Genomic DNA, 15,335 nt, shown 5'->3' with positions numbered 1-15,335 from the left:
AACATTTGGGTCCAAGTAACCAGGCAACTGAAAGGTATTTGAGAGTAGAAAACGAATTTGATATCCAATTTTGTAGCCAAGTGGTTTGGGGTACGCCCTAAAGCACACCCTAAACTGAACTTCATTTCCGTAGGGAATAAATAACGAATTTGATATCGATTTTCTGTGCAAAATGCCGGTGGCCGCCCCAGCCCCAAAACACCCTCTAAACGGTTCATATTTACCGGCCATGGCAATATGGAACTCAAATTAAAAGGGATTTGGAAGTACAGCACGAATTTGATATCCATATTTGAGTCGAAATGTCTAAGGTGCCATCCCTCCCCTAATGAGAACATTACCCTGAGGAAGAACATTAGCACCAGAAACCGAAAAGCGGCAAATTCTCACACATCAATGAGTGCTTTCCGATTCAAGTTGAAAGTCAAAATGATAAGGGACCTTTTTTTTATAGCCGAGTCCAAACGGCGTCCGACACCTCTTTGGGGAACATTTTTTTAAATGACCATGCATGGCATTTCACCTTGCAAATGTCGCCAACATTAAGAGGGGACAAACACTGCTTTGTCCGATGTTCTCGCCAGGATTCGAACGCGTTTAGCGTCATAGGCTACAATGGCACACATTTGATATCCGCATTCAGGGTGAAGTACGACCACCCGGAGCGGAGCGGGCCCGGTTCGACTAGTCTTTAATAAAGCTCTCTCCGATCTCCGCAGTCGATGGCAAGGTGTTTCGCACTATTTTGGCCTTTTTGGTATGTAAACGGAAAAATCTCAATGCAATTATTTATTCATCCAATTTAGATTGTCGTAATGCACTTGAATGACAACATCCAAGGCTCTAGCTCAATCAGGAAAGACAGCATTGAAAGTGCCTTTTCTCCATTTATAGTACTATTTTTTCAGAGCTTAACCCACCTTTTCAAGACTAAGATCATTTAGACAAAACTTTCATAATTAGAGAAAAGAAAGTACGAAATAGTACTAATTGTAGCATTAAACGTACTTTTTCTCCCACTTCCAGTGCGATAATTCTATTCTAACTATTCAAGTCTACGATCTTTTGTACCGCAAATTTCATCACTGGAGCTCTCTCTCTGTTCTCTGCTCTCGAAGACAAACCGTTACGTACTTTTTTTTGTACGTCTTGGTACCTAAATGTACGAATTTCGAATCATTTAGTCACCCCATTAAGATTGTTATAGTAAAACTGTGTATCAATATTGAAAGCTCACACTCAGTACAGAAAAAAAGGAACGTTAGATTAGAGGTACGAAATCTAGTACTTTTTGTACATTTTTGTAGGAATTCCAAAAACTCAGTCTTATCTCACACGTTCATACCAAGAGTAGCTACCATGTAAAACTAATAAAAACTTGTACTTTAAAACTTGAATGGATTCCTTTCCCTATGCATATGGGTTGTAATGTATTGTCCAAAGGCTGTTATTTTGAAAGTTTTCACTATTATCACTACTATCTAGGCTTTGTTCGTGTACAAATGTTTATCCTTTAAAGGTTTAACATTCTCCATGGAGCTTTAATACTTTAAAAACCAAGAATACACTCAATTATTGCTTAAGAGAGACAAAGAGTGGTTTGATTTTGGGGGTTGACTTTAACATTTGTATGTGGGTGATTAAATTTTCCTTCCCTTCACTCTCCTTCTTTTTTTTTATTACACATGCAACCAAAAACTAAGGTGCGTCTATAATTTCTAATGTGTTGCCTAGCTTAGGTCTATGGCATGGAGAACCACACATCATTCCAGTCTGCCTTTGGGGTTAAACCCTTGTTTAATTTGTGACTGCTTGCTTGTATGTGTGAACATGGTGTGTTCGGCCGAGATGTAGATGTGTGTTAGGTTTTTGTGTGACGTAGAGTGACATTAATTATACCCTCCATTGTACGTATGACGTAAAAATTGCTGGGGAAGTGTTTCCTACAACTCCACCCTTCTCAACAACTGTGTTTGCATGAAAATGTGCATCTTTGTTGCATGCTTATCAGGCGATGACGAACGTTTTTTTGTTACCTGTTGCAGCTTCTCTGTATGGGACAAGGGTTGTGATTACACCAAATGCACTTGAAAGTGAAAAGGGGGGGCGGGGGTAAGCTTTAAAGGTAATTAATTTTTTTAACCTTTTTAGCTTACAAAGAATTTTGTGGTTCATTCTTCATGCTTAAAGCTGTTGGGAAATTGATTTCGAAGAAAATTGGACTTCGATTGATTTATGGGTTGAGCTGTAGATGGGTTTTGGTATAATTCCTTTGCCATTTATTTAATTGACTTGGCATGCAACGTAATTTTAATTGGTTTTTAAGGGGATTATATTTTTTCGAGGAAACTGATATGTCTTTATGATGAAACTGAGATTTTGTTATTTGGAATTTCGTCAAAGATTTATAAACATCGATTATTGAGAGGAGATTATGGAATGTTTTAGAAGCCCTTGAGTAAAAAATGATGGAAAACAAATTAAACAAGTAAAAACGTTCCAAGTTCGGCAGGGCCGAAAATTGGAAAACCTTCTCCATGGATTCTGCTAAAAATTTACACAAAACAAATTAAGTTGTAGGGTAAAATTTTAATCTACATACCAAATTTCTGTCAAACCAGCAAAAATGAAAGCTTCTAGGAACCAAACCAGAATTGTCGACAAATCGGTTTATATGGCAGCTATAACAGTATATAGATTTGGAACGTAACTGGCACAGTAACTGGAAGTCGTCGTAGAACACTAAGCGTAAAATTTCATCCAAGTAGGACAACATTTGCGGCTTCAAGATGTCATATCGGGAGATCGGCAGCTTTATCCAAATCTGAGCCGATGTGGGCCATTTGAAACCCCCAAAGACCTACATCAGTAAGAAGTATCTGTGCAAAATATCAGGCGGCTAGCTTTACACGTTCGACTGCTATCGTGATTTGGACAGACGGATGGACGGAACCGAACAAAGATGATCGAGAGACCTGTTTACATGGGAGCTATATTAGGTTATAGACTGATTTGGAACTTATTTGACACAGTTGTTGAAAGTCATAACAGAATACAATGTGCAAAAACTCGGACAAAAATTGCGGCTTGTAAGGGCTCAAAAAGTCAAATCGGGAGATCGCTTTATATTGGAGCTATGTCAGGTTATACACCGATTTGGAACGTACTTGGCACAGTTGTTGGAAGTCATAATGGAATACTACAGGCAAAATTTCAGTCAAATCGGATGAAAATTGCGGCTTGTACGGACTCAAAAAGTCAAATCGGGATATCTGTTTATATGGCCCATTTGCAATTCGCAAAGACCTACATCAATATTAGGTATCTAAGCAAAAAAAAGGGGGGGGGGGCGGACCCTCCCCTTTCCCCCATTTTCATTTTCTGATCATTTTATGGTGAAGCGAAGCGCACCGGGCCAGCTAGTCTTATTATAAAAATGAATTTGTGTTTGTTTGTTTGTGTGTTCATAACCGGCTGAACCAAACCGGCTGAACCGATTTTCATGAAATTTTCATTCACTGATGGTGCATAATGATCCCGTGAGTACTAGATTTTTTATATCAGAAGGGGGGGGGGGGGCGGACCCTCCCCCTTACCCCATTTTTCAGAAACGCCAGATCTCGGTGATGGGTGCTGCGATTTAAGCAAAATATTTATGTGCTCTCTCTTAGTAACTTAAAAATAAAAATTTGGTGTAAAAATTTTGAATGGGGTACCTAGGAGGGGGGCCGCCCCACCCTAAAATATACCAAATATATATTTAGACCAATCACCACAATATGGGCCTCAAATAAAAGGCATTTAGGATAAGAAGACGTATCTGATATCCAATTGTCGGACCAAGTGTTAGGGGGACCACCCCAACCCCCAAAACACCACTGAGTCGGACATATTTACCGACCAAGGCAATATGGGACTCAAATGGAAACTGTTTTCGAGTAGAATACGAATCTGACATCCAAATGTGGAGCCAAGTGTTTGGGGGCTGTTCCTGCTAAAAAAAAAAAACATCAGAAAGAACAAATTTACGACAATAGCAATATGAGGCTCAAGTGAAAGGTTTTGGGAGTAAAGTGAGATTTTGATATATGAATGAATATTCGGGAAAAATTGTCTATGGGGCCACGCCACTTCCATAATACCACCCATATAGGACGTACTGGCTAACCATTCCAATATGGGGATGTATTAAGAGTCTATGGGGCCACGCCACTTCCATAATACCACCCGTATAGGACGTACTGGCTAACCATTCCAATATGGGGATGTATTAAGAGTCTATGGGGCCACGCCACTCCCATAATACCACCCATATAGGACGTACTGGCTAACCATTCCAATATGGGGATGTATTAAGAGGTATTTTAGAGTAGAACATGAATCTGTTACAGATTTTCAGGCCCAAGTCACTGATCTGCCGCCCATTTCCCAAAACACCCCCCAAACCACGAATCTGATATCAAAATTCGGGACCAACTGCTAATAGGACGTATTGGCTCGCCATGACAATTTGGGTCTTAAATGGAGTGGATCTCGATATTGATAATTTTTAAGGCCCATACCCCAAACCGGACATATTTGCTGACATTTGCATTAAGGGGTTTCAACGAAAGGTATTTGAGATTAGAACACAAATTTGACATCCAATTTTGAGGCCAATGGCAATGTAGAGTTCAAATAAATGATATTTGAGAGTAGAATACGATACTGATATATTTTCAGGGCTAAGGGGTTGGGGGGATCATACCACACCCCAAAACTGCCTTAAATCGGGCATATTTACCAACCACGTTAATGTGGGGCTCAAATGAAAGGTATTGGGGTAAGAAGTCGGACCTATTATCTGAGGGTCTACTCCTTTCCCAAAACACCCCACAGACAGCAGTTATTTACTGACCATGGCAATATGGGACTCAAATAAATACATGTGGGAGTACAATACGAATCTGATATACAACTTTGGGACCATGCTTATGGGGCACCGCCCCTTTTGCAAACCACCCCCCAAAGAGTACAAATTTTGGGGCCAAGTGTTTAAGGATGCCTCATCTCTTAAACTCCCCTTAAACCAATGGCGATATGGTGTTCATATAAATGGAATTTGAGAGAAGAGCAGGATGGTGATATTTTTTTCAGGGCCAAGTGTCTGGTGGACCACCTCACCCTAGAAAACACCCTCAAATCATGACAATATCGGACTGAATTAACGACTTTTAAGAAAGGAGTATATCAAAGACCCTTAACCAATACCAATACCTTGACCAATACACACAATATGGGATTCAGATAAATTTGCTATGGAATTTTCTCTAAAGACAAAACTTCAATGAAACTTTCTCTTGAACTTCTCCCTAAACCAAAATTTGTATGAAATTTTCTCTTAAAAGAAAATTTTTATGAAATTATCTTCAAACAAAATTTCTATGAAATTTTCTCTAAAAACAATATTTTAATGGAATTTTCTCTATAGACAAATTTCCCTTAAAGACAAAGCCGCTATGAAATTTTCTCTTTAAGTCAACAGAACTTGTTTTCAAAGGATTTGATTTTTCATTCTGTCATTAAATCCTGATTAAAAATCCATGGGATAATCCAAATGAGACTTTCATTAGCTAACAATGTGTTGTAACTGCTGGTGGTACTTTGAAGTTGCTACAAAATAATTTAAAATTGTAATTTCTAGTCAATCAATTTTTCTCTAGAATAGTTTTAAATATGTAACAGCGGCTCTGTTCTCGTTGCAACTCTCATTTGAGAATTATAAAATCACAAGGCCAATGGTTATTTCACTGGATAATTATTATACACCGCATATATAAATATGTAATCATGTCAGTAAACGCCAGCAGCAGTTTAGTATAAATATTCATTAAATATAAAGCATTTATTGTGTGACGCCTAAGCCACAGCTATTAACCTTTGTATTTATGCTATCCCAAAGGGAAAAATTGGCAAAATGGGGAAAAAAACAAACAATTGTAATATTTTACACCATAAAATACTAAATGATAGAGATTGTGTAGGTTGGTCTGGAAGGAAACATAGGCTATATAATTTTTTGATATCGGAAGGGGGGCGGACCCTCCCCCTTACACCAAAAGTACTACTCACAATTAAAAGTGGACCTATCGGGACAATATGGGATTCAAATGAAAGGTATTCAAGAGTAGAGTACGAATTTCATAATAAAATTTGGGTCCAAGTACCTGGGGGCCGCCCCAGCCCCAAAAACCCCTTAAAATAGGTTTATATGACGGCCATGACAATATGGGACTCAAATGAAAGGTATTCGGGAGTAGATTACGAATATGGTCAGGAAGTAGGAATAGGCTTTATAATTTATTGATAACGGAAGGGGGCGGACCCTCCACCGTTGCCTCACAAAAACACCACTCCAAGTCAAAAGTGGACCGATAAGGACAATATGGGTATCAAATGAAAAGTATGCGGGAGTAGATAACGAATCTGGTAAACAAATTCATGTCGAAGTAAATGTGCGAAGTAAATGGGCACATTAGCCAATCACGGATATATGGGACTGGGTTTGTTTGTTCCGTATAGACTGAAAAACGGCAGAACCGAATTTCTCCAAATTTTCGTGTGAAGGTTCGTCGGTTTCGCTTTATAATTTTTCGGTATCGGAAGGGGGACGGACCCTCCCCCTTATGCCAACAACACAACTCAAAATCGGAAGTGGATCGATCGGGACAATATAGGTATCAAATGAAAGGTATTGGAGAGTATAATATAAATATGGTATTAAAATTTGAGTCTAAATACCCATCGGGCCGCCCCAACCCCGAAACTCTCCAAAACCCCTTAAAATATGTTTATTTGGCGGCCATGACAATATGGGACTCAAATGAAAGGTATTCGGGAGTAGATTACGAATATGGTCAGGAAGTAGGAATAGGCTATATAATTTATTGATAACGGAAGGGGGCGGACCCTCCACCGTTGCCTCACAAAAACACCACTCCAAATCAAAAGTGGACCTATAAGGACAATATGGGTATCAAAAGGAAAAGCATGAGGGAGTAGATAACGAATCTGGCATATAAATTCATGTCGAAGCATATGGGGTCACTCCACCCCCACAAAAACGCCCAAAATCGGCACATTAGCCCCAATCACGGATATATGGGACTCGGTTTGTTTGTTTCGTAAAGAGTGAAAAACGGCAGAACCGATTTTCTCGAAATTTTCGTGTGTAGGTTGGTCTGGAAGGAAACATCCGCTTTATAATTTTTCGGTATCGAAAGGGGGACGGACCTTCCCCCTAATGCCAAAAACACAACCCAAAATCAAAAGTGGACCGATCGGGACAATATAAGTATCAAATGAAAGGTATTGGAGAGTAGAATATGAATATGGTATTAAAATTTGAGTCTAAATACCCATCGGGCTGCCCCAAAACTCCATCAAACAGACATATTGGACGGGCGGACCCTTCACTGTAACCTCAAAAACACCACTCAAAATCAAATGTGGATCGATAAGGACAATATGGGGCTCAAATGAAAGGTATTCGGGAGTAGATTTCGAATCTGGCATACAAAATCAAATCGAAGTATTGGGGGTCACGCCACCCCTTAAAAAACGCCATTAGACACATTATGACTATGTGATACTTGGCTGTAGCGATTGTCTTAAAATTTTCATAGAATGTGTACGTTTGTCTGGAAGGAAGACTATTTAACTTTTAGATATCGGGTGGAGGCGGACCCTCCCCCTTACCCCAAAAATGATACCAACATCCGAAAGTGGTCCGATGGGCACAATAAGGATATGAAATTGAAGGTAATGGAGATCAGATAACGAATATGGTATTAAAATTTGGGTCCAAAGAATTTGATGTCAATATGGAACTCAAATGAAAGGTTTTAGGGAGTAGATTACAAAGATGACATTAAAATTTGCTTTCAAGTCTAGGTGGCGCTTTTCCTCCTAAACCTACGTCAAATGGGTTTTTTGACCCACTATGACAATATGGGGCTATGGGACTCAAATGAAAGATTTTAGAGAGTAGATTACGAGTGTGACATTAATATTGGCGTTCAAGTCTAGGTGGCGCTTTTTCTCCTAAACCTACGTCAAATGGGTTTTTTGACCCACTATGAGACTATGGGACTCAAATGAAAGGTTTTAGGGAGTAGATTGCGAAATTTGCGTTCAAGTCTAGATGGCACTTTTCCTCCTAAACAAATGGGTTTTTTGACCCACTATGACAATATGGGGCTATGGGACTCAAATGAAAGGTTTTAGAGAGTAGATTACGAATGTGACATTAATATTGGCGTTCAAGTCTAGGTGGCGCTTTTTCTCCTAACCCTACGTCAAATGGTTTTTTTGACCCACTATGACAATATGGAACTCAAATGAAAGGTATTTGAGAGTAGAAAACGCATTTGATATCCAATTTTGGAGCCAAATTGTTTTGGGGTATGCCCTAAAGCACCTCCTAAACTGAACTTCATTTCCGTTGGGAATAAAGAACGAAGTTGATATCCATTTTCAGTGCAAAGTGCTGGTGGCCGCCCCAGCTCTAAAACACCCTCCAAACGATTCATATTTACCGACCATGACAATATGGGGCTCAAATTAAAGGGATTTGGAAGTGCAGCACGAATTTGATATCCATATTTGAGTCGAAATGTCTGAGGTGCCATCCCTCCCCTAAAAAGGACATTTCCCTAAGGAAGAACATTACCAACAAGAGTCGAGAAGTGGCAAACTCTATGTTCCTTGCCCTTTTTTATAGCCAAGTCCGAACTGCGTCACGCAGTGCGACACCTTTTTTGGGGAAACATTTTTAAATGACCATGCATGGCATTTTACCTCGCAAATGTCGCCAGCATTAAGAGGGGACAAACACCGCATTGTCCGATGTTCTCGCCAAGATTCGAACGCGTTCAGTGTCATAGGCTACAATGGCACGAATTCGATATCCGCATTCAGGGCAAAGTGTTCCCACCCTAAAAAGATATAAGTCATAGAGCACTTAATAATAAGCGAGATGCATTCCCTCAAGTTTGTGAGTGAAATGTTCACCATCAAATTTGCAAATTTTCAATTTTGCTCCCAAAAAATTTTTAATTTCATTTTCTTAATTTTCTATCTCACAGTGTATAAGACTAAATTTTAGTTAATAATAACTACATTTGTGACATATTCCACATTTTTTGTTGCATATTCATTTAATTTAAGTTATTTGTTTCTATAGAATTAGAAAAGAATACTACGGTACTTTTACAGAAAAAAAATTCCATTTAGCAATTATTACGAACGACAATGTTAACTCGTGCACGATTAAAGGCTAGCAGAAATAAATCATCAGCCAGCAGTTAGAGATTGATTTAAACAATTAAATGTTGGCAAAATAGTCAACAAACAAATCATTGGTAATTATTTTGTTCGTTTTTTTTCTTGTTTTTAGCTGTAAGCTAAGTATGGTTTTAATTAATTTAATTGGCATTCCATTTAAGAGAACATGACTTTGTATTTTGCAATGATTTGTTCTTGTTATGGCGTTTCGATTTCATTGTGGTTGGGAAGATTTTCAAATTGTTAGCATTGTAAAATTAAAGGAAAGAATAAAACATTCAAATAGGAAACGGAAATCTAATAAGAGTATACCCAAATCAAGGAAAGTTATAGATGAATTTTTTAAGTTATATTCACCAGATATGGGGAAGTTCGGATATCAACGAAAGGGGTGAGCTGCTTATCGAATATACTATAAGTACAATCTGGCCCATTATAATAAGGGTAATAAAAGGACCTTTATTACCAGGAACAGGCAGTTATTTTTGTATTGGAGCACATCAGCGGAAGAATATGTGACTGGGAAGTGTTGGATGACCGCAGCTTCTCTGATTATCGTTATATTCGTTTCAGCCTTGGAGAAAAAACCAGAGCTGCGGAGTCGAGCATAATTGCTCGACTCGACTCCGACTCCGATTTCGGAGAAATTGCTCGTCTCCGACTCAGACACCTTAGTTAACTCCGAGTGCGACACCTCTTTGGAGAGAATTTTTACATGGCATCGTAACTCACAAATGTTGCCAGCATTAAGAGGGGAAAACCACCGCTGAAAAGTTTTCTGATGGTCTCGCCAGGAGTCGAACCCAGGCTTTCATCGTCATAGGCGGACGAGGCGCTACGGTGGCCTCCCTTACGAATATGTAAAAACATAAAATAACAAATAAAAGCGTGCTAAGTTCGTCCGGGCCGAATCTTAAATACCCTCCACCATGGATCGCATTTGTCGAGTTCTATGCTCGGCATCTCTACTTAGGCAAAACAAAGGATAAAAGAAAAGATTTGCTCTGCTATTAAAGCGATATCAAGATATGGTCCGGTTCGGACCACAATTAAATTATATGTTGGAGACCTGTGTAAAATGTCAGCCAATTCGAATAAGAATTGCGCCCTTTGGGGGCTCAAGATATAAAATAGAGAGAACGATTTATATGGGAGCTGTATCAGGCTATAGACCGATTCAGACCATAATAAAAACGTATGTTGATGGTCATGAGACAAGTCGTTGTGCAAAATTTCAGGCAAATCGGATAATAATTGCGACCTCTAGAGGCTCAAGAAGTCAAGATCCCAGATCGGTTTATATGACAACTGTATCAGGTTCTGAGCCGATTTGAACCATACTTGGCACAGTTGTTAGATATCATAACAAAATACTTCAGGCAAAATTGCATTCAAAACGGATAAGAATTGCGCCCTCTAGTGGCTCAAGAAGTCAAGATTCAAGATCGGTTCATGTGGCAGCTATATTAGGTTAATGACTAATTTGAACCATACTTGACACAGTTGTTGGATATCACAACAAAATACTTCGTGCAAAATTTCATTCCAATCTGATAAGAATTGCGCCCTCTAGAAACTCAAGAAAGCAAGTCGCCAGATCGGTTTATATGGCAGCTATATCAGGTTATAAACCGATTTGAACCATACTTGACGCAGTTGTTTAATATCATAACAAAACACGTCGTGCAAAATTTCATTCCAATCGGATACGAATTGCGCCCTCTAGAGGTTCAAAAAGTCAAGACCCAAGATCGGTTTATATGGCAGCCATATCAGGTTATGAACCGATTTGAACCACACTTGACGCATTTGTTGGATATTATAACAAAACACGTCGTGCAAAATTTCAGCCAAATCGGATAAGAATTGCGCATTCTAGAAGCTGAAGAAGTCAAGACCCAAGATCAGTTTATATGGCAGCTATATCAAAACATGGACCGATATTGCCCATTTACAATCCCAACCGACCTACACTAATAAGAAGTATTTGTGCAAAATTTCAATGGGCTAGCTTTACTCCTTCGAATGTTAGCGTGCTTTCAACAGACAGACGGACGGACGGACGGGCAGACGGACCGATGGGCAGACGGACGGACGGACGGACGGACGAACATGGCTAGATCGACATTAAATTTCACGACGATCACGAATATATATACTTTATGGGGTCTCAGACGAATATTTCCATCCTATGATGGAGGGTATACAAATTGGGCCTGGGGAGGACCTACGGCATCATGAGTATTTTGGACCCTTTAACCCGGGGCATTATGGGTACCAAATGAAAGGTATCAACGTGTAGATTATATACGCATTTCATTTCTATTCAAAATTTAGATTGAATAGGAGGATGATGATGAGTTTAAAGACATCATATCGTGGATGTTAGGGGGCCCATATTAGATTTACTGCTGCGGGCATTAAAATGTGATTGCCACATCCAAGCGGCAATGACAACAATGGGGAACACGACAACCAAATCCCCTCCCTCCCCCGAGCCGTCATTTTGGGTCGCTAGGGGATGTAGGGGCCTTTGCCCCAGAAACGGACTTCAGAATCTCGTTACTGGGCTCAGAACTAGGGGGTGCGCCCTATAAAGTGCATTTTTCCGCAAATCTCGTTATATCGTTGCGTGACTGACTGATCATCGCCCAGCCCAAACAATTAAAGCTAGAATCATGAAATTTTGCACGAATGTTGGTTTTGAGTTATAGGTACTAAAAAATACCAAAAAGTACGAAATGGTACATATTTGCCCAGCGCGAAAGGAAAGGGCTGGAATGATGTTCTTGGGCTCAACTTAAAGAGCGTCTCGAAAAAATGAGATATATTGAAGAAAAAGTACGTTTAGTCCGTTCTTTGTTAATTGAGTCAGAGTTGTGAATTTTAGAACTTAGGTACACTGTGGAAACCTTCATTGCGTAACTATAAGACGTATTTGGAAATTTGTATATTTAGGTACGAAAAAAAGTACCAAATGGGTGAACTTTGTACAGGGCGGATGGATAAAGGTAGAATTTTGAAATTTGTCTTAAAAGACATCTGGTACAAAAGGATGAGAAGAAAAAAAGTACTGACAAGGGAGGAAATGTACGTTTAATACCGCAGTTGGTACCATTTGGTACTTTCTAAGGTCTGAAAATTGGCATGTGCCATTCGCATATTTTGGTACCAAATTTGGTACCATTTGATACTTTCTTCATTGATAAGACTAGAGGTCTGAAATTTGGTATGTAGGTACAACTAAGAAATATATGGTTGGTAATAAAATGATCCATTAAAAATTCATACATTTTGGTACCAAAAAGTACGACGAAAGGGGTGAACTGATTATCTAAGGAAGGACTGCAAAAGCCACAAGAGCCAACACGATTGGGACATCTATAAGGCTGAGCTAAGGTAATATTAGCGCGAGCTTAGAAAGATTCGGAACGAATCCTAGGTAGAATTCAGCAGCTCCGTGGAGGATACATCTGAGGCCTATAGGCTAAGGAAGATTCTGTCCTCGAGACCTATTACGGTGGGGTATATTCGTTATTACGGAAATTGTGTCTGAGCTGAAAATCATTTGGGCGATAAGAAGTTTCCACTCCTTTAAGTCACCAGGCCCTGATGATGTATCACCAGTTGAATTACAAGCTATGTCTGATAGACTGGTTCCCTGGCTTAGGCAGATATACTCTGCTAGAGTCAGAATGACATATATACCTGTGGAATGGAGAGACACGAATATCACTTTCATTCCAAAAGCAGGAAGGACGAAGGCGAAAGATTTTCATCCTTTTAGTCTGTCATTATTTATGCTGAAGACTCTTAAGAGGTTGATAGAAACATATCTTGGGGCAAAGATCCCTGGAGATCGCCTGTTGCGTAAGGCATCCTTCTTCAAGACATCCTTCTTCAATTTGGCCTAGATCAGTCCAGTTTTGGATATAGCTGTCATATAGACCGGTCTCTCTTGATTAAAGGTCTTGGTCTTGTAGAGTCTTGAGTCCATAAAAGGCGCATTTATTGTAAGATTTCGCCGAAATTTATGACAGTGAGTTGTGTTAATCTCTTCGGCATCTGTTTCCAATTTGGTCCAGATCGGTCCAGATTTGTATATAGCTGCCATGTAGACCGATCTCTCGATTTAAGGTTTTAGGCAAATAAAGGGCGCATTTATTGTCCGATGTGGCTGAAATTTGGGAATGTGAGTTGTGTAAGGCACTTCGACATCCTTCTTCAATTTGGCCTAGATCAGTCCAGTTTTGTATATAGCTGTCATATAGACCGCTCTCTCGATTTAAGGTTAAGGCCCATAAAAGGCGCATTTATTGTCCGATGTCGCCGAAATTTGGGACAGTGAGTTGTGTTAGGCCCATCAACATCCCTCTTCAATTTGGCCCAGATCGGTTCAGATTTGGATATAGCTGCCATATACACCCATCTTTTGACTTAAAGTCTTGGCCCAATAAAAGGCGCATTTGTTATCAGATTTCGCAGAAATTTGACACAGTGACTTATGTTAGGCTTTTCGACATCCGAGTTGTATATGATTCAGATCGGTCTGGGCTATATGCAAATATACACCTATCTGAACCATATACAAAGCGGATGTTGAAAAGCCTAACATAAGTCACTGTGTCAAATTTCCGCGAAATCTGATTATAAATGCGCCTTTTAAGGGGTATTTCGATGTGTTGCAAACGGAATGACAAAATGAAAATAGCCCCGTATTTCAGTGGTATGTATAACAAAATTTTGTTCAATTGTTTTTGTTTGTTTAATTTACACTAATTTTTTTTTTAAATATATAAATACAAATATTTTTTTGTAAATAATAAGGAAATAAAATCTTATATATTCACTTACCTCTTTAATTGTATGAATTGGATGGCAGCAATTCTCTTTGTCAATTAATCCTTGATATTTGTAATCTGAAGATATCAACAAATTATGGCAAGCAATTTAGCTTTACTATTAACACCGGGTATTATTTCAGCTTTGTTTATTCTTCTGTTATTAAAGTGTTAAATGAAACTCTGTTAACAACAGACACTGGATAGCAACTGCTTCTGTTAAAGCTTTTTATTAGAAACTTCACTTGCAAAGTTATCTGCGAGAGGAACAACACAGATAAAACTCTCTCTTTAGTTATTTCTGTAATTTTCAAACACTTTTTACTTTGTTTTTTTTTCTTCTTCTTCTAATTAAAAGGCAAGGAACACTTTATCACAAACTGTGTTTTGTTGGTTTGTTGCGGAAGTAGATTTTGTTTTTTTTTTTTATTTTTCCAAAATACCGTTACTCTCTATTCCAACGATATCGCTTGAAATGTTTTGAATAGAAAGTTGGCAATTACAATTTGTCTATTTTTGTTTTGTATGCGAACAATGTTCCTTGATTTAAGATCGCGTCTAGACTGAACTTGAACATCGCCAGTTTTGATACTTTTATACCCACAGGCTCATCCAAGTGGCTCAGTGTCCAGTGAGAGTTTTTTTTGCCAGTTAACAAGTGCAGTGTAAGCACATATACACGCACACACACACACGCACGCACTATTGTTCTCTTACAACTCTATCTTAAATGGGGATAGATAGATGAGCAATGAATATATTTTGTTGTTATTGTTGTTTTTCGGATGCTCCCCACTTCCACCACCATATGTAATGCTGCCAATCAGACAGTTAGCTTCTCACTCACAGTTATTCGTATATCTCGTGTCAAAATTCCATTTAAGAGATTTTGTTGTTGTCGCCTATGCTGTTGCTGCTGCTGCTGCTGCTGGCTGTCGTAACCCCATCACAGCTCAATCAAAGCTCAATAGTGTTGTTGCATCTGATGTTGCTTCCTTGGCTAGATGTTATTGTTGCTGCTGTTTCTGCCGCATCATGTCCATATTAATGTGATGTGCTTTACTTTGTTTTATGCATGTTTCATTATTGTTGTTGTTATTGTTGTGCTTTTTGTTCTCTCTGATCTTGGGTATCATCTTCCTTTTGTTGATGTGTCTGCCTGTCCGAAAT

The 15,335-nt window shown here is 39.0% G+C and overlaps 1 protein-coding gene across 1 annotated transcript in view; it reads right to left on the bottom strand.

Annotated features, from left to right (window-relative positions):
• The window catches only part of LOC106082756 (matrix metalloproteinase-14), a 202,704-nt gene extending 188,362 nt beyond the window's left edge, over positions 1-14,342 (bottom strand). The window contains exon 1 of the mRNA XM_059369314.1: positions 14,179-14,342. The gene's annotated coding sequence lies outside the window, so the exon portion shown is untranslated. The remainder of the gene's footprint in view (positions 1-14,178) is intronic.
• Between the last annotated feature and the right edge of the window lie 993 nt (positions 14,343-15,335).

The sequence above is a fragment of the Stomoxys calcitrans genome, chromosome 5 (assembly GCF_963082655.1).
Source record: "Stomoxys calcitrans chromosome 5, idStoCalc2.1, whole genome shotgun sequence".
NCBI lineage: Eukaryota > Metazoa > Arthropoda > Insecta > Diptera > Muscidae > Stomoxys > Stomoxys calcitrans.
The sequence above is the reverse complement of the archived record's forward strand: the minus strand, read 5'-3'. Positions and strand labels throughout refer to the sequence as shown.